The sequence below is a fragment of the Eleutherodactylus coqui genome, chromosome 4 (genome assembly GCF_035609145.1).
Source record: "Eleutherodactylus coqui strain aEleCoq1 chromosome 4, aEleCoq1.hap1, whole genome shotgun sequence".
NCBI lineage: Eukaryota > Metazoa > Chordata > Amphibia > Anura > Eleutherodactylidae > Eleutherodactylus > Eleutherodactylus coqui.
In genome coordinates, this window is record NC_089840.1 from 26,032,301 (window position 1) to 26,052,368 (window position 20,068).

A 20,068-nucleotide genomic window follows, 5' to 3' on the forward strand; every position below is an offset into this window, starting at 1 on the left:
TAACTGAGTCTATAAAGACAGCGCTTAATCAATACAGAAGTAACGGCTGGCAGTAAACTCAAATGGAAAGTCTACAAGGAGGTGCACAAATATGACAACATAGCATTAAAAATAAAGTATCTGTATTACATTATCACAAAACAACCATAAAATTACATTACAAGATAAAACAGGAGATTAAAAAATCACTCGAAAGGAGGCAATCACCTGCCGACTTTGATATCACATGCAATAAGATGGAAATCCAGAAACCAATCACCTTCTTTAGATTCCCCCCTTTAAGTGAGGAGTTCTAAATTAATTTAATGGATTACAGCATTGATTTCTAGACTGACACTTTGAGTGTTGGATTTCATCTTTGTTATCTTTTTGCTTTTGTAACATAGTAACATAGTTCGTTAGGCCGAATGAAGACAATATCCATCTAGTCCAGCCTTCTATCCTCCTGTGTTGATCCAGAGGAAGACAAAAAAAAACCAAGAGCAGAAGCCAATTAGCACTTTTGTGACCGAATCCTCAAGAAGTTCTTGGATCATCTGCACTCTCGGTTTTATTGATGAGGTGTCATGGTGTTTGGGTTTATATGCCCTTAGACAATGTTAATATTTCCAGTGTTTAGCTGACATCTACACTAGCTCTCCATATGATTCTCTCTAACACTGTCCCTTAACACCAGACACAAGTATCCCTAAACAGCCCCAAGTTTTCCCTATGGATGACCCTGTCTAAAACACTATTCCTGAGAACAGGAGGGCACTGGGGTCAAGACAAGAGGCTAAATTAGTAAATGGTTCAATGACTCAATGTAAATAGAAAAAAAAAACAAGGATTAGATAAACCATAAACTAGGAAGCACAGATTGGACTAGAAAACCAAGGTGCAAGGCATACTGACCAGACAGACTATGTAAGAGCGGACTAGAAAACCAAAAGAGCAAAACACACCGTCTGGACAAAATCAACAAGACTGGACTAGAAAACCAAGGGGCAAGACTTGCTAAATGATCAGACTAGGCAAGACTGGACTAGAACAAGGTAATTAGAAGTTGAGCAAGGCGTATTGGATAGAACACATAATGTCACAGCCATTAATCACACCACACTGCAGAAACCAGAAGTATTTATAAAGAGGCGAACCAAACAGACACTTCTCTTTTTAATGAGGCTGAGCAGTGTGGTCTTCTGATTCTCTCTAGCGGATCATTACAACTGCCCTGACAACAACATAGAAAGCAGAAGATAACATTGCATCAGGATCTCTCCTGCTGATTGTAGCAATGCAATAGTCTTGATAAAATCACACTACATGATCCAAAGTCAGCATGTAGTCCTATTCTTAGTCTCCAGAATGCAGTTACAGAGGTTGTGATACTGCAGATTGTAGCAGGTTGTTCATCAGCTACAGAAGTAGCAATAATTAACATGACTGGCGTATCATGATAACTCGACAGCATTGTAGTACATTGTAGCAAAATGATCATAAAGCTTTAAATGTCAAGTTAACATTTGCTACATTTGTACGTTCCCATAGGGAAACATTAAATTAAGGCAACGGTCAAAACAACTTTGTACTTTACCATAAACATCTTGCCCCTAAAAGCTTTTGCGTAACCCGAGCCTAAAAAGTAAATACTCGATTGTAGAAAAAAAACAATAGGAGAACTATTTTATAGTCTGAGTTCAATGTTGCTTTGACATTTGAAAGAGTTGAATAATACAGACTACCCCTTGCAGGAGAACATTGTATTGTAGGACTTTACGCAGACCTTGAATATTTCTCGCACTGGTTTATGGCTTTATAGGAGAAATTCAATTTAATGCTGAAAATGGCATACGTGGAGCCGGACGGTATTTCACTTTCTTAGTGTCAGTAAATCAATAGTGTTTGACAACAGTGTTATTGCATAGCACTGATCCTGAAGGGATACATCCTGCTGGAGTTTTTAATTGCACTATTTGATGTGGAAATGGGGAAACATGACAGATCTCTCGTAGCAGGAGCATTAAATACTTTGTGTAATTAAACTATGAAGGAACTTTGAATGCGCAGATGTAGCAATTATTAACATGACTGGCGCATTGGGATTTACAGCATTGTAGTACTATTACTCTTATGCAGGGAGCAAGCACAGCGCCCTCCACAGGCATCACCAACACGTCAGACCAAGACGTAGTTAATGTCCACAATGGACCAATGCAGGCATGTACTATATCACCAAAATGTGGGGAAGACGAGATATACAAAATAACTAGAAGAAGCATGGTAATCGCCTCAAGAGGTGGTAGAGGGGCACTTCAAGACCCTAAACGCCTAGTTTGCCCATAGATGGGGGAAAGGGAAGATTATTAATGCAGACGGTAAGAGCAATGTGTGCAACACAGTGTAAGGTAGATGTGAATAAGCCCCATACAAAATGAAGAACCACAGGCATTAACCCTTTCCAATCCAATTTGTATCCTGGTTTTCCTAGGAGGCTTACTTTTTTTCTGCCATTATACAACAGTGCTATCTGCTGGCTAAAGCCAGTACTGCATGAAGTGACAGTTGTATAGGCTCTGACTGCAGAGAGGCTGGCAATATATAGTAAGAGAACCCCAACGGACGTATTCCAACATCAGAGCTGCACAGCCTTAAATCATAATGTCTTCAGATGTCAGACAGTGGATTGGAAAGGGTTAAGCTGACAGGAGACCTTTTCCTTACGAAACGTCTCAGGCAAGACAATAACAGACGCTCATGTAGAGGCGGGGCCTGGATAAATTCCATTATGGCTGATTAACCAGTTAGGGAAACACCTCCCTGTCAGCCAATCAGTCCATACACTGAAGGCACATTATACACTGCATCCACTTAGGGACTTCCAGCAGATGAAAACACGGGCGCCTTCTGTAGTGACAGAAAGAAGGCACTCATCTGCACCCAGCACCAAATGACAGGGCGCATGTACCAAAATCATGGTCACATGGTCTGTGACTGACATTGTGACATCATACCAGCTCCATTTCCTGATTGTGGCAGCCCCCCCCCCCCCCCCCACTCTAACAAGTACATTGTGGATAAGTTATCATGTTGCATTTAATGTCGAGTTAACATTTTCTAGATCCATACATTGAAATACCATGGGTTCTCTAAACAATGCCTGCTGCATATATAGTATATATAGTATACACCTACAAATAAATACACTCCATCACAGCAGTAAAAATGAACACCTTATTATGAAAACTCATAAGATACATTAAAGATGGCACAGAAACACATATGCAAAAAAGATCCAGCAACCTGATACAAGAAAACTCCTAAATGACATGGAATGGCATAAAGGAGGATACAGACCCGGGTGACCGCTGTGCCCCAAGGCTTGCACTTGCTTTATCAAGTCATCTTTATTACACTCGCACTTTACCATTCGATTTCTGATCTAGTAGCCTTTTGATCATGCTTTGTGATTATTATGCCTGTGATGTGACTTTATAGAAGTTTCTGGGCCATCTTTTATGTATTTTATGAGTTTTCATAATGAAGTATGTAGATTTTGACACCTATTTGTGTTGCAGTGTTTATTTACGGGCTTACAGTAGTGTTTTTATACACTGTATTTGATATATTTGTGTGGGCTCTAGTATATTTAGACGTTTTTACAGTTTTCCATCCAAAGAATGTAAACCTAATGAAAAGTGGCTTTCTGTGTTTTTTCTTTTTTTTTCATCCTTTACCTTCTATTCAATTGAGAGCGGAGGGAAACGGAAAAAAATCCTTCCATTTGCATCCTTTACTTGTTCCATTTAACAGATCCATTTTCCTAATAAAGGAAACAAAAATATATATTTACACCAAATAATGGATCTGTTAAAACAAATGGAAGCTGATACAAAAGGAAGCTGATACTTCTATTTTTGGATACGGATATGTCTAATTGAGCCATAAAAAAAATTATGGAAACCATAGTTTCCGTTTGTTTCGGTTTGGCATCCATTTCTGAATCCATTTATGATATTGTAGACTCATCCATTAAAAATTGGCACCAAACACAGATGTAAAGAAAACCTTAAAAGGTTATGAATGCACCCTCTTCTGTAGTAAATATATGTTTCTTAGTTCTGCAGAAATCGCTTGTTTTTATTTCCTGATTGTATATTTTTATACCATTGCCTATACCTGGCTATGAGGATGGGCATCTTGCCTGACCTGCAGTTAGAGATATATTTTACAGCATCCTCATGGGCCATAGATACAATGCGCTGGAGGGGATCCATTAATAGGATATTACTGTGAGCATGATTTTTGACCTTGCAGATAGAGGGAGGAGGTTAGCTTTGACTATCACCTATAGTGAATGGTTGATCTTGTCTTATCTATAGGTGTCACTTCTCATTGTTATTTTGTCTGTGATGATAATGAGATGAAGGTTGAGAAGTTTTCTCTACAGAAATGGAAGTGTCAGACATTTATTAGGTATTATGTTCAGCATGAAAACTGTAGAATTGAAGGCTTTTTTATATAGCTTGTGACATTGAAGTAAAAAAAAAATCTAAAAAATATGTTTAACCCATTGCAATCCAATTTTGGATTCAGGGTTTTCCTAGGGGGCTTTCTTTTTCTGCCATTATACAATGGTGACATCTGCTGGCTAGAGCCAGTACTGCAGTATGGGACATGTTGGAGAGGCCCCCAACAACAGAGCAGCCAGCAATCCACAGTAAGAATTCCCTGCCTGACGTCTTTTTTATATAGATCGTGACATTGAAGTAAAAAAAAAAAATCAAAAAAATATGTTTAACCCTTTGCAATCCAATTCTGGATTCAGGGTTTTCCTAGGGGGCTTTCTCTTTCTGCCATTATACAATGGCGCCATCTGCTGGCTAGAGCCAGTCCTGCAGTATGGAACATGCTGGAGAGGCCCCCGACAACAGAGCAGCCAGTAATCTACAGTAAGAATACCCTGCCGGACGTCGGAGCTGTACAGCCTTCAATCAGAAGGTCTGAGACAGTGGATTGGGAAGGGTTTACATAAAAACCTTATTTATGCAATAGGTAATTTTTTGATGACGCATTCCCTTTAAAGTTTCTTTCATCTGTATGTACTAATACTATATTAGGAAATGCACATATTCCAATTTTCCAACATTTCACACCACACATTTTCGTTCTCGAAGTAGACTTAAAATTCAAAATAAAATACAAGAGCCGCATGAAGAATAAATATACCGAATTTTCTCACATCTCATTCACACATATTCATGAAGGGAATACCTAATTGACAACACGAGAGGGGGATTTATAAGTGGGTACCGAGGAGTTTCAAGATTGAAAGATTAAAAGATTTGTGACTGAAAGATCAAAATTCGTCAAACCAAGCTCATTAAATGATTCAGGTGCGCTTGTCAAGTTTTTCCTCAGTGTAATTTTTATCGCTATATTAAAATGAAGCAAAGCTTGTTTTTATCCTATTCTTATGGAAATCTGTCGACAACTTTTAGAACATTTTTTTTTTTTTCGCCCGTCGATACAATGATGCAAATTTTCAACTAAAGTCTCAAAATCATTTGGGACATAAAGTTCAATCTTCCCCTTTTTTTTATCATAAAATAATTAGAGAACATTCGTTTTAATATTCCACAATGTTCTCGTCGCTCTGTGCCGCCACTGAAATAATGTGAGCTTCAAAAACCTTTTAATGATGTTGAATACTTAAGTGCGATAACTTGTTAAGAAAGAGGGTGATAAAGAGAAATATAAAAGGAAAGTTCGCAGTCCTATAGCGTCGCACTGATATCCTTATCCGAGCGCCTTGTGACGTAGTGGTGATATAGATAGACTAACATGTACAAATCTGACTACAATGATCCTCAGCTTACACTGGCCTCAGGATACAACATTCCCAGGATATAATGGTGCTCCCGGGACGCTGGAAGTTGAAACCAGACTCAACATACTTTAGATTCTGTTGCTGTAAAATCCAGCCAATCAGCACGGACCTTTAACGGTTAAGCCCCTATATTATTGAAGTGCATGTTCCGATTGGCTGCCAAGTAGAGCTGTCCATAGGTTACTATATGTCCTCTACTGTCCTGTTAGAATGAGGGGCTCTTTTGTGTTTTGCATATAAGTTTTAGACCTGTGTGGAAAAATGCTGCAAATTAAGAAAGCTTTCAAACACAGAAACAGTAAGGGCTCAGTTACACGGGCACATCGGCACCCATACACCAGCGCCGATGCACCTGTGTGACTGACAGAAGACGGTGGTACCTGAAGATGGACGTCTCTCTGCAGCGCTGATCATAGAACACATGACCGGCAATGAAGCCGGTCACGTGTTCTTTCCTCCGGCGCTGCAGAGAGACGTCCGTCTTCAGGTACGGCCGTCTGCTACCTGCAGTAACAAGGGCGCCGATGCACCCGTGTGACTGAGCCCTAACACGGGCGCCGATGCACCCGTGTGACTGAGCCCTAATAGTTTGTTTTGTCATGTAACAAAATGCAAAGAACACGAACAAAAGAGAAATCCAAATCAAATCAATATTTGGCATGACCGCCCCTTACCTTCCAACCAGCATCAATTCTACTAGCACACTTGCACACAGTTTTTGATGGAATTCAGCAAGGATGCTACTCCAAACCTCTTGGAGATCTAAGCACAGATCTTCTGTGGATGTCGGCTTGAACAAATCCTTCTGTCTCTTCATGTAATCCCAGATGGACTGGATGATGGGAGATCGGGGCTCTGTGGGGCCAAATCATCACTTCCAGGACTTCTTGTTCTTCTTTATACAGAAGATAATTTTTAATGACGTTGGCTGTAGGTTTGGGGTTGTTGTCCTGCTGCAGAATAAATATGGAGCCAATTAAACACCTTCTCTCTTTTGGAAAAAAAAATTCTGTTGCAGTATTTTTTTTAATTTTTATTAGACCCATATCTAGCGGCGTGTTGGACCTCTTTTGGCCATTAGAGCAGCAACAATTCATTGTGGCATATGTTACACTAAGTGATGAAATTGTTCGGCAGGAACATTTGGCTATACGGACATAGTCGTTTCTTACGAATGCAACAAATTAGATGGAGGTGCTGACATGCTCCGACCAGCTGACAGGAAGGGGTCATCGATTCATGCTGCTTATGCTAAATTATGACCTCTCATAGGCACGGGGCAACAGAAAGTTGGGTTCATCTGACGTGACAATGTTTTTTGACTGCTCAGTGATCCACGTTTTGCACTCCTTTGCCACCGGAGTCTCGCCTTTCTGTTCCTCTTAGACAGCAATGGCATTGGAACTGGTCGTCTATTGGTATAGCCCATTTGTGCTAAGGAGTGAAAACTTTGTGTTCGAAATCACCGGTGTTGTATTAGGCTGCCCATGACTGTGCAGCACTAGAGATAAGTGAGCATACTCGATAAGGCAAACTACTCGAGCGAGTAGTGCCTTATTCGAGTACCTGTCCGCTCGTCTCTAAAGATTCGGCTGCCGGCGCAGGTGACAGGTGAGTTGCGGCGGTGAGCAGGGGGGAGCGAGGGGGGGGGGGGGAGAGAAAGCTCCCCTCCGTTACTCCCCGCTCTCCCCTGCCGCTCCCTGCCCCCTACCGGCACCCGAATCTTTAGAGACGAGCGGGCAGGTACTCGAATAAGGCACTACTCGCTCGAGTAGTTTGCCTTATCGAGTATGCTCGCTCATCTCTATGCAGCACCTGTTCATGAGAACGATTCCTGACATTCTCCTCTAGCCCTTTTCTGTGATGAGTTGCTTCCATCCACAGGATTCCCGGTTTAAGCCGGATGCACAAATCTCGAGCGAATATGAACCCCGTTCTTTTGATTGAAGTCATATACATGAGTGATTGCTGAATGCTCTATCTTTTCACGTTCCTCAGAACGCATCACCCATTCTTTTCAATGGGACAGTAAAGCACATGGTATGTCGTTCAATATGCACATGAGTGCAATGTGAGGTCTCCCATCGAAAACACTTGCCGACCCTCTAATGCGGCTGAAAGCAATGATGGAGGATCGCTACTTCACAGAACTGATGGGAGGCGTTTTTGCCAAAAAACTGCCTCCCTTGTGTGAAAACACACTCTGGCAAGCGCAATATCAAGTTTCTCGGTCCAATATCATGCTTGCCTGTATGTGGGTAGCCTTAGCTTGATGTTTTCCTTGATCACCATTTTCAGTATACTCTACACACTGTTACACAAGAAAACCCAACAAGGTTGGTAGTGAAATCCTGGCACCGGCTAGTCTAGTATCGATGACCAGACTTCGTTGGAAGTCAATGAGATCGCAGAGTTTTCTCATTTAATGTAGATTCACACTGAAACTGATCGACTTGTCACATCATTTTATGCTACGCTCAAGGATCACATGTGTCATTTCCAAGTCCCAATCGTCATAGGGCCGGTGTCTCTAATAATGTGACCCATTGGTGTATACCTATATATTATACACTGGTTTCAGAATGCTTTCACCACAAAGCAAATAACTGTATTCGCTTCATGCTCTTCAGCAGGTAAAGGCTTGCAGGAAATTTTGGCCCTGATTTATCACATATATTGTATGAATGTTTCCCACTTGGCGGGTCGATGCCATGAATACTCATGTGCCAACTGTATTAAAAATCTATCAAAATGCATTTGCTGCAGATGGCTCAGATGGAGTATTGATTTATGTATATCCAGTGGCTACATTTAATTTCACAATCTTGGTGATAGCTTGATTTTGGATTCAGAAGTACCTCCTAGTTGGACACATATATAAACTCTCTCCTATAGTAATTACCTCTATGTACATCATTATTTTCTGCTTATTATTGGTGGAACTGCAAATTTTAACTTCATTGAATTTTATTGAGACAACAAAGGCATTTCACAAAGTAATTATCACTTCTACATCTTTTTGATGCATGATTAGAGATGAGCGAACGTACTCGTCCGAGCTTGATATTCGTGCGAATATTAGGGTGTTCGGGATGCTCGTTACTCGTAACGAGTACCACGCGGTGTTCCGGTTACTTTCAGTTTCCTCTCTGAGACGTTAGCGCGCTTTTCTGGCCAATTGAAAGACAGGGAAGGCATTACAACTTCCCCCTGTGACGTTCAAGCCCTATACCACCCCCCTGCTGTGAGTGGCTGGGGCGATCAGATGTCACCCGAGTATAAAAATCGGCCCCTCCCGCGGCTCGCCTCAGATGCCTTGTGAGTTAGCTGAGGGAAAGTGCTATATCGGTGGAGCTGCTATAGGGAGAGCGTTAGGAGTTAGTGTAGGCTTCAAGAACCCCAACGGTCCTTCTCAGGGCCACATCTAATAGTGTGCAGTACTGTGTTAGCACTGTATTTTATTTTATTTTTTCAAAATTGGATCTGCAGAGCATTGCGCCCTGCAATAGGGACAGAAGTGGTGGTTAGGCAGGGAGAGTGTTAGCAGTGAGTGTAGGCTTCAAGAACCCCAACGGTCCTTTCTAGGGCCACATCTAACCGTGTGCAGTACTGTGCTGGCTGCTGTTAGCAGTGTTGCATATTTTTTTTTTCTTCTCAAAACCGGCTGTGCAGACCATTGCACCCGGCATTAATACTACAGGGATAGAATTGTGTAGGCAGGGCCAGAAGACATACATTATTCATTGAATAGACGCAGTGTGGCTTTTCCTTTGAAAAACAAGGGAAAAAATTCTATTTCGCCTGCCTCTGACAGTCCTCAGGGCTCTGGGTACGTGTGTGCTGCGTGCAGAACGTTAAAAAAAATCAGACGCAGCCAGCTACGTTTTACTGCAGGCTTGCACCAATTTTTTTCCTGCATGGGAAATCCCTGATCTGCTGTAGCGAATAACTTTGCATCACTGCAGTTCTCTGACACATTTGCAGGGCCACAACACAGTTATTAAACTTAGTAGTATTCATTGAATACACGCAGTGTGGCTTGTCCTTTGAAAAACAAGGGAAAAAATTATATTTTGGCTGCAGGCTTGCGCCACTTTCTTTCCTGCCTGGGAAATCAAATCACTGGTAATACACCATGCTGAGGGGTAGGGGTAGGCCTATAGGACGTGGACGCGGGCGAGGACGCGGAGGCCCAAGTCAGGGTGTGGGCACAGGCCGAGCCAGTGCGGTGGCCAGGGGTAGAGGCACGGCCAGACCGAATAATCCACCAACTGTTTCACAAAGCGCCCCCTCGCGCCATGCCACCCTGCACAGGTCAAGGTGCTCTACGGTGTGGCAGTTTTTCACAGAGACGCCTGACGACCGACGAACAGTGGTGTGCAACCTTTGTCGCGCCAAGATCAGCTAGGGAGGCACCACCAACAGCATGCGCAGGCATATGATGGCCAAGCACACACAAGGTGGGACGATGCCCGTTCACCGCCTCCGGTTTGCACCACTGCCTCTCCCCCTGTGCCCCAACCTGCCACTGAGATCCAACCCCCCTCTCAGGACACAGGCACTACCGTCTCCTGGCCTGCACCCACACCCTCACCTCCGCTGTCCTCGGCCCCATCCAGCAATGTCTCTCAGCGTAGTGTCCAGACGTCGCTAGCACCACAGTTTGAGCGCAAGTGCAAGTACGCCGCCACACACCCGCACGCTCAAGCTTAAACATGCACATTCCAAAATTGATCAGCCTAGAGATGCTGCCGTATAGGCTTGTGGAAACGGAGGCTTTCAAAAGTATGATGGCGGCGGCTGCCCCGCGCTACTCGGTTCCCAGTCGCCACTACTTTTCCCGATGTGCCGTCCCAGGCCTGCACGACCACCTCTCCCGCAACATTGTACGCGCCCTCACCAACGCGGTTACTGCCAAGGTCCACTTAACAACAGACACGTGGACAAGCACAGGCGGGTAGGGCCACTATATCTCCCTGACGGCACATTGGGTGAATTTAGTGGAGGCTGGGAAAGAGTCAGAGCCTGGGACCGCTCACGTCCTACCCACCCCCAGAATTGCGGGCCACAGCTCGGTGGTGGTATCTGCGGCGGTGTATGCTTCCTCCACTAAAGCACCTTCCTCCTCCTCCTCCTCCAACGCAACCTCTGTCTCGCAATCAAGATGTGTCAGCAGCACGTCGCCAGCAGTTGGTGTCACGCGGCGTGGCAGCACAGCGGTGGGCAAGCGTCAGCAGGCTGTGCTGAAACTACTCAGCTTAGGAGAGAAGAGGCACACGGCCCACGAACTGCTGCAGGGTCTGACAGAGCAGACCGACCGCTGGCTTGCGCTGCTGTGCCTCCAACCGGGCATGGTCGTGTGTGACAACGGCCGTAAGCTGGTGGCGGCTCTGCAGCTCGGCAGCCTCACGCACGTGCCATGCCTGGCCCATGTCTTTAATTTGGTGGTTCAGCGCTTTCTGAAAAGCTACCCCCACTTGTCATACCTGCTCGGAAAGGTGCGCCAGCTCTGCGCACATTTCCGCAAATCCCACACGCACGCTGCCACCCTGCGGACACTGCTACATCGGTTTAATCTGCCAGTGCACCGACTGCTGTGCGACGTGCCCACACAGTGGAACTCTACGCTCCACATGTTGGCCAGACTCTATGAGCAGCGTAGAGCTATAGTGGAATACCAACTCCAACTTGCGCGGCGCAGTGTGAGTCAGCCTCCTCAATTATTTACAGAAGAGTGTCCCTGGTTGGTAGCCATCTGCCAGGTCCTTGGAAAATTTGAGGAGTCTACCCAGGTGGTGAGCGGCGATGCTGCAATCATTAGCGTCACCATTCCTCTGCTATGCATCTTGAGAAGTTCCCTGCAAAGCATAAAGGCAGACGCTTTGCGCTCGGAAACAGAGCCGGGGGAAAACAGTATGTCGCTGGATAGTCAGAGCACCCTCCTGTCTATATCTCAGCGCGTTCAGGAGGAGGAGGAGGAGCATGAGGAGGATGAGGAGGAGGGGGAAGAGACAGCTTGGCCCACTGCTGACGGTACCCATGCTGCTTGCCTGTCATCCTTTCAGCGTGTATGGCCTGAGGAGGAGGAAGAGGAGGAGGAGGAGGATCCTGAAAGTGATCTTCCTAGTGAAGACAGCCATGTGTTGCGTACAGGTACCCTGGCACACATGGCTGACTTCATGTTAGGATGCCTTTCTCGTGACCCTCGCGTTACACGCATTCTGGCCACTACGGATTACTGGGTGTACACACTGCTCGACCCATGGTATAAGGAGAGCCTTTGCACTCTCATTCCCGAAGAGGAAAGGGGTTCGAGAATGATGCTATACCACAGGGCGCTGGTGGACAAACTGATGGTAAACTTCCCATCCGACAGCGCTAGTGGCAGAAGGCGCAGTTCCGAGGGCCAGGTAGCAGGGGAGGCGCAGAGATCATGCAGCATGTACAGCGCAGGCAGGGGAACATTCTCCAAGGCCTTTGCCAGCTTTATGGCTCCCCAGCAAGACTGTGTCACCGCTCCCCAGTCAAGGCTGAGTCTGCGGGAGCACTGTAAAAGGATGGTGAAGGAGTACGTAGCCGATCGCACAACCGTCCTCCGTGACGCCTCTGCCACCTACAACTACTGGGTGTCGAAGCTGGACACGTGGCCTGAACTCGCGCTGTATGCCCTGGAGGTGCTTGCTTGTCCTGCGGCTAGCGTCTTGTCAGAGAGTGTGTTTAGTGTGGCTGGGGGAATCATCACGGATAAGCGTACCCACCTGTCAACCGACAGTGCCGACAGGCTTACACTCATCAAGATGAACAAAGCCTGGATTTCCCCAGACTTCTCTTCTGCACCAGCGGACAGCAGCGATACCTAAGCAATACGTATTATGCACCCGCGGATGGAAGCATCGTTCTCTCTCACCATCCAAAACGGGGACATTTCTGCTTCATCAATCTGTGTATAATATTCCTCCTCCTCCTCCTCCTGCTCCTCCTCCTGAAACCTGACGTAATCACGCCGAACGGGCAATTTTTCTTAGGGCCACAAGGCTCACTCATATAATTTTTCTAAACAATTTTTATACGTTTCAATGCTCTTAAAAGCGTTGAAACTTTAACTTGAACCAATTTTTCGTTAAACTGGGCTGCCTCCAGGCCTAGTTACCACTTAAGCCACATTAACCAAAGCGATTCACCTGCCATCTTGGTTGGGCATGGCCAATTTTTTGGATGTACATTAGTACTGTTGATACAGCAATTTTTGTGGCCCCTCGCCTACAGTGTAATCATAGCAATTTCTATGTTCTTCGCCTGCACTCATGGTACAGAAAGGTGTGTGGGGTTGGCCTACACTTTAGCTACATAAATGTAACTTGTGCCTTGTCTATACTGCAGCTACTGAAATGGAACGAAGACTGCACTCCCACTATACTGCTGCTTCGGAATTGTTACTGGGGCCTGTCTTGAGTGCTACTATTACTGAAATGGAACGCATACTGTGCTCCCCCTATAATGCTGCTAGTGATATGTTAGTGGGGCCTGTCCTAATGCTACGGCTGAAATGTTACTAATTATGGGCTCTGCCTATACCGCTGCTAATGGTATGTCTCTGGGGTGTGGAAACAGAGGCTTCCCAAAGACATGATGGCGGCGAGGCCATTTCCCACCAACGCTGTTACTGTTAAGGTGCATATAACCACGGACACGTGGAGAGGACACGTAGTGCCTCAAAAACATCCCCCGCCACGGCCCACTTAACCCTTTCCAATCCATTTATTTTTCGTAACCCATTCTCCCCAACTCCAAATAAATTGGAGCTGGGAGAATGGGTGAGAAAAAATACATTTTCCCTGCACCCTCCTGATCTGACAGAGTTCAGGAGGGTGCAGGGAGGGACCTGCTTACCTGACCGGCGTCTTGTGCATTCTCCTTCTGCCTCCCGGCTCGGCGATCATGTGACTGCTGGGGTCAGGTGGCATCCAGCGGTCACATGATCGCCGGGTCGGGAGACAGAAGGAGAATGCACAAGACGCTGGTCAGGTAAGCAGGTCCTTGCACAGTGCAGGCTCCCGGCTCGGCGTTCATGTGACCGCCGGGGGTCAGGTAACACCGGCGGTCACATGATCGCCGGCCGGAATCTATGCATTGCATAGCGCTAATTGAGCGCTATGTAATGTATAAAGAAGTGGGCAGAAAGGGTTAAAAACCCTTTCTGCCTTCTCCTCGGGGGTCCTCGATGACGACCAGTAAAGGAGTGCATCTGCACCCGATGTGCCTGACGATCGGGTGCAGATCCACTCCTGCACTGCAGTGTCGGGCCTGCCCCGACATCGGAGCTGTGGAGGAAAATGATGATGTCGGGGCAGGCCCGACATTGGACTGGAAAGGGTTAATCCAGGCCACATTCCGAAAACCAACAAAATAAAACCGCGCTACTAGGTTCGCAGTCACCACCACATTACCACCAACGCGGTTACTGTTAAGGTACATATTACCAGTCTGACTGGGGCATGCAGTGTGGGCCGAAGCCCACCTGCATTAAGCACGACATTACTACCTCAGCTGTGTTGGGCAATGCAATGGGATATTTTTATGTACCGCCGGTGGGTTCCAGGGAGCCACCCATGCTGTAGGTGCACACGGAGTTTAACCTACATGTGTCCACTTGTAAAGAACCCCAGTCTGACTGGGGCATGCAGTGTGGGCCGAAGCCCACCTGCATTAAGCACGACATTACTACCTCAGCTGTGTTGGGCAATGCAATGGGATATTTTTATGTACCGCCGGTGGCTTCCTGGCACCCACCCATGCTGTGGGTCCCCAGAGAATTATAAATGCATCTGAAAGCACATCTAAAGAACCCCAGTCAGACTGGGGCATGCAGTGTGGGCCGAAGCCCACCTGCATTAAGCACGACATTACTACCTCAGCTGTGTTGGGCAATGCAATGTGATATTTTTATGTACCGCCGGTGTGTTCCAGGGAGCCACCCATGCTGTAGGTGCACACGGAGTTTAATCTACATGTGTCCACTTGTAAAGAACCCCAGTCTGACTGGGGCATGCAGTGTGGGCCGAAGCCCACCTGCATTAAGCACGACATTACTACCTCAGCTGTGTTGGGCAATGCAATGGGATATTTTTATGTACCACCGGTGGCTTCCTGGCACCCACCCATGCTGTGGGTCCACAGAGAATTATAAATGCATCTGAAAGCACATCTAAAGAACCCCAGTCAGACTGGGGCATGCAGTGTGGGCCGAAGCCCACCTGCATTAAGCACGACATTACTACCTCAGCTGTGTTGGGCAATGCAATGGGATATTTTTATGTACCGCCGGTGGGTTCCAGGGAGCCACCCACGCTGTAGGTGCACACGGAGTTTAACCTACATGTGTTCACTTGTAAAGAACCCCAGTCTGACTGGGGCATGCAGTATGGGCCGAAGCCCACCTGCATTAAGCACGACATTACTACCTCAGCTGTGTTGGGCAATGCAATGGGATATTTTTATGTACCGCCGGTGGGTTCCAGGCAGCCACCCATGCTGTGGGTGCACACGGAATTCCCATTGCAGAGTTGTACCTGCCTGTGACTATTTATAAAAAAACGCGGTCTGACTGGGGCATGCAGACACCTTGACAGAATGAATAGTGTGTGGCACATAGGTTCCCCATTGCTATGCCCACGTGTGCAGCTCCTGATGGCGGTGGCACAGGATTATATTTCTCATTGCTTCTGTACAGCATTGTGGGCTATCGCCCCGCCCCTTTTAAAGAGGGTCGCTGCCTAGCCGTGCCAACCCTCTGCAGTGTGTGCCTGCGGTTCCTCGTCATGGCAGACGCACTTCTAAATAGATATGAGGGTGGTGTGGCATGAGGGCAGCTGAAGGCTGCGCAGGGACACTTTGGTGTGCGCTGTGGGGGGGGGGGGGGTTGGTCAGCATGTAACCCAGGAGAAGTGGCAGCGGAGTGTCATGCAGGCAGTGATTGGGCTTTGTTGGAGGTAGTGTGGTGCTTAGCTAAGGTATGCATTGCTAATGAGGGCTTTTCAGAAGTAAAAGTTGTTGGGAGGGGGGGGCCCACTCTTGCCGGTATTGTGGCTTAGTAGTGGGACCTGTGAACTTGAGATGCAGCCCAACATGTAGCCCCTCGCCTGCCCTATCCGTTGCTGTGTCGTTCCCATCACTTTCTTGAATTGCCCAGATTTTCACACATGAAAACCTTAGCGAGCATCGGCGAAATACAAAAATGCTCGGGTCGCCCATTGACTTCAATGGGGTTCGTTACTCGAAACGAACCCTCGAGCATCGCGATAATTTCGTCCCGAGTAACGAGCACCCGAGCATTTTGGTGCTCGCTCATCTCTATGCATGATACAAATGAACACTTTATATCTACATAGATGTAAATTAGCCCTGTTTGGCCCCTTAGCTCTAAAAACATTTAAAGTAATCATAAACTAGGAAATAAGGCCTCATGTCCACGGTAAAAGTATTATTTTAAATCCGCAGCGTTTCTCCCGCACGCAGATCCGCGCCCCATAGGGATGCATTAGACACCCGCAGGTAGTTAAATACCAGCGGATGTCATTTTTCCCTGCAGGCGCGGGTCCCATGTGAAGGAAAAAATCCGGACATGCTCCATTTACGTGCGGGTGTCCCGCGGGGACGGCTCCCGCAGGCTTCTATTGAAGCCTATGGAAGCCGTCTGGATCCGCAGGAGACTCGCGTCTGAATTAAACTCACCTGCTCTGGGCGATGCATGTCTTCCTTCCTTCGCGGCTGGGAACTTCTTTCTTGGGCCCGGCGGATGTGCCCAGCGCATGCGCGCAGCCGGCATGCTGAGTACATCCGCCGGGCCCAAGAAAGAAGATCCGGCCGCGAAGAAGGGAAGACACGCACGGCCCGCAGCAGGTGAGTTTATTCTGATTTTCAGCCCTCATGTCCGTGGGGCAGGAGGGACCCGCTACGGGCCTGATTTTCCCCGTGGACATGAGGCCTTAAAGGGTGGGGATGAAATGAAAGAGGCGGAAGGGTGGAGGTGTGGGGGTGGGGGGGGGGGGGGGATAACTGCAAATTTTAAAGAGGCCCTGTCCACTCTCCAGACATGCCTGCTTTAGTCATGTATTTCCCATAGTGTAATGATTCCGGGGCGTCTTATCTTAGAACCTAATATTGTGCTGTTATTGAAACAAATGAATAAATTAAAAAAGTCTGTGTTACCAGCTAAGGGCATGACCCTACAAGGTCTAATATTGTCCAATCTGAGCTAACTGTACCAGACTGTATAAGGACACACTCTTTTGACTAGGGGGAATGGTAACACCCAGTTGCCAATGTAGCGTATTCATAAATTTCAATGAGTAATAACAGAAGAGCGGCACGATGTAGACTTAGGGCTTAGTCACACGGGCGTTTATTGCCGCGATTTGCGCATGCGCATGCGTCCGGCGATTTTTTAAAACCATTGCTTTGCAATGGTATCGGACACATGAGCGCTTTTTATGCGCTCGTCCGATAAATTAGAGAACAGAAATCGCAGATCGCACCTATCTGCGATCTGCGATTCCTGTTCTCTTCTATATATTCGCTCAACGGGGCCGGCGGCAGCAGCGCCGACCCCATTGAGAACATACAGAAGACAAATCATTCTTCTCTGCCACAGCTGTAACAGCTGTGGCAGAGAAGAACAATGTTTGCCCATTAAATTCAATGGAGCGGCAATACAGCCGACTCCATTGAAAGCAATGGGCTGCCGGCGTGCGCGGGATGAATTGTCGGGAAGGGGTTAAATATATAACCCCTCCCCTGCAATGCATCCTTAAATGTGAAAAAATAAAAAAAAAGGATGTACTCACCTGCTCCCGATCCCGGCGGCCGGCCTGCAGTGGGTGTGAAGGAGGTGTGACTCAGGCTTGCCCCTGATTGGCTCAGCCTGAGCCAATCAGAGGCTGATCTCAGTCACACCCATTCATGAATTCATGAATGGGTGTGACTGAGACTTGCTTCTGATTGGCTCAGCGCTGAGCCAATCAGGGGCAAGTCTGAGTCACACCTCCTTCACACCCACTGCAGGCCGGCCGCCGGGATCTCCAGCTGCCGGGAGCAGGTGAGTACATCCTTTTTTTTTATTTTTTCACATTTAAGGATGCATTGCAGGAAAGGGGTTATATATTTAACCCCTTCCCGACAATTCATCCCACACTCGCCCGCAGCGCTTGCATTCAATGGAGCCGCTGTATTGCCGGCTCCATTGAATGCAATGCGCTGGACAGCTCCGGCCCGTTTCTAATGAAACGCGGCTAGGAGCAGATTTTCGGGCGATTTTTGGGCCGATTTTTCGGCGCCGGTCACGCGATTTGCGCATGCGCATCCGTCATGCGATGCGCAAATCGCGTGAAAAAACGCCCGTGTGACTAAGGCCTTATAAGTTAGAATACTCCAGAATCATTATTTCATGAAACAAACAAAAACAGAAATGTGAAGAGCAGTGGCAAGTCTTCTTGTATGCCGCCCCCCCTCTGTGTCAGTCATTCTATGGTTGACTACTATGGCAGGACTTTAGAAGTACGGTTCGAGTTCTGAATCTAGTTGTTATCACACGTTTTGTATTTATAGCATATAGAATACAGACAGAATATCGTATATAATATATTGCATTTACTTGCTAGATTTTGATTGACTTACCGTCATTTCTTTCTTTCTTTTTCAGGTAAGCAATCTCCTCCTCCAAAATTGTTTCAGCTCCAGTAAGGTAACATGAATAAAGAACCTTCATACCAATAGTGGTTGTATTGGAAATATGTTCTAGTAGTTGCTATGGTTTTATCTAGTGATATAATGTCTGCCTCTTCGGTGTTGTATTTGTCTTTGGGTTTGTTTGCAGTGGATGGTCATAGGGTACACCAGGAGATTTTCCCAGGATGTGTTGAATATATACCTAACGTATGCAACTGTATGCCATGTACTTCTATGTGCCATCTAGTCCGTCCCTTGTAAATCTGAGAAGTAGCGGAATGCCCCAAAGAACACCCATTGAGACCCATTATGAGACCTCCTTTTCCTGCCGTCCGTATAGCATCTGTTCTTACTGAAGTGAAGGCCTCAGGAACCAGCATATTGGCAGTTGTATGGCAATAAAGGAGGGAACCGGGTTTGAAACCCCCCTCTCCTGGCGCTCCGGTGGTTTATTTTAAGAGAAAATGGGGCAATGCAACAAGTATGGAAGTGGAGGATAGAGATCATGTTTTGTGTTTATGGGAAACCACCATTATGCATGATGTGGGCACATTGTGGCATGGTCATGGAACACTGGTCAGGTATCTATATTGAGTGTATCATAAATGAGCTCCTGAAGTGGAAAGGATGTCAGTTTGGTATATTTTTTTTAAAGACTGTTTTTATACAATTGGCATCGATTTTGTCATTTTAGTAACTCAAAGATAATTGGATTGGTTCTTTTTCAGTAAGATAACATTGTCATCGTGACTGCCTTGTCCAGAGAATTTCAGTGTCCTATTCAAAGTTTGGGCGCACAGGAAAGATAGGTCAGGACTTATCTTCCCGCTACTTTTTTCAATTTCCTTTGGTTTGAGACCGCCGTGTGCCCAACTCAGCTCACCGGGACGGAGTGTAGTTGCGCATGAACAAGGTTTTTTATTTCCTCGCTGGCCGTTCAAACTCTACACCATAGCTCGGGAGTTTTAAAAAAATAGCAGAAACATAGGTCCTTCCCGATCTTTCCTGCACATAGTTAGCACTATGCTATGCTTGAAAGGGGAGCCGTCACCGACCGAAACGCGTTACATTGCACTGTCATTCCCCTGTATCCTGCATTATGTCCAATAAATAGCTTATTTACGTCTAGCTATGTGTTTGATCCTCTGGAGACCATCATCAGGAAGGAGTTTATGTTGTCCTCATACCCCCTGCCCCTCCTCCTCCCAAGTAAATGGAACTATTCTGTTGTCCATTCTCCGTCTTATAAGCGCAGAAGGTTTTTTTCCTTGTATTTTGTTTTTTTCTTTCTTTATCAAACCCCAATCTGGAGTTCTGGACCCGCTTGCAGCACTCCAGCTTTCCCCCTGGATGCACCACCTGGCTTAAGAGCCTATACATAGATAAGCTTACAAGGACTAAGGCCCAATGTCCACAAGCGGATTTGATTTGCGGAATCCACAGAGGACACCCGCCGGAAGATCTACAATTCAAGCC